The 630-nt window shown below is 26.8% G+C and overlaps 1 protein-coding gene across 1 annotated transcript in view; it reads left to right on the plus strand.

The window, feature by feature from the left end:
- Nucleotides 1-630, plus strand: part of LOC107741007 (aminopeptidase N-like) — a 13,786-nt gene that overhangs the window by 4,179 nt on the left and 8,977 nt on the right. The window lies entirely within an intron of this gene.

Genomic DNA, 630 nt, shown 5'->3' on the forward strand with positions numbered 1-630 from the left:
TATGTTATGCCATGTCCTCTGTAGAAGACATCGGGACTTTAAAAAGTCCTGTTTTTTAAGAAATAAAAAGACATGAATAGACATGAAAAGGCAAAAACAGTGGGATTTTTGTTTTAATCACAAATCAATTTTCATTTTTAATACCAAACATTATGTAAAGATGATTCTCAACTATGTTATGAAAGATATTTTTAAAAAACATTTTTCTTTATGCAAAATGTGTGTAAAATGTGTAAAAAATAAACGAGTTTTTCCATTATATACAATGTATCTATAAACTGTATCTAATTTGCATATTAATGTGTTTTTGGGGCAACATAGAATGAACAAATAAGTGCAATAATGGGAGTAATAATTAGCAAGATAATAATATCTAATATTTAATAGGAATATTGATACATGATTTTTTTCTCTATTCATTTGTTGTGTCTCCCAAAATGTGTAATTAACATGCTTTAAGTCCTGGTGTCCTCTACAGTGGACATGTATGAAATCAATGTCCTGTTTCATAACAGAAGGTCATATTTTGATTTGAAACCCCATAACATTTTCCTGAGATGTTGATTTATGACAAACAATTTGAAAATTAGTCAGATTTAAATGATAATTACAAAATATTATCATATTTCC

This window comes from Sinocyclocheilus rhinocerous, unplaced genomic scaffold (genome assembly GCF_001515625.1).
Source record: "Sinocyclocheilus rhinocerous isolate Xijiao unplaced genomic scaffold, SAMN03320098_v1.1 scaffold2808, whole genome shotgun sequence".
NCBI lineage: Eukaryota > Metazoa > Chordata > Actinopteri > Cypriniformes > Cyprinidae > Sinocyclocheilus > Sinocyclocheilus rhinocerous.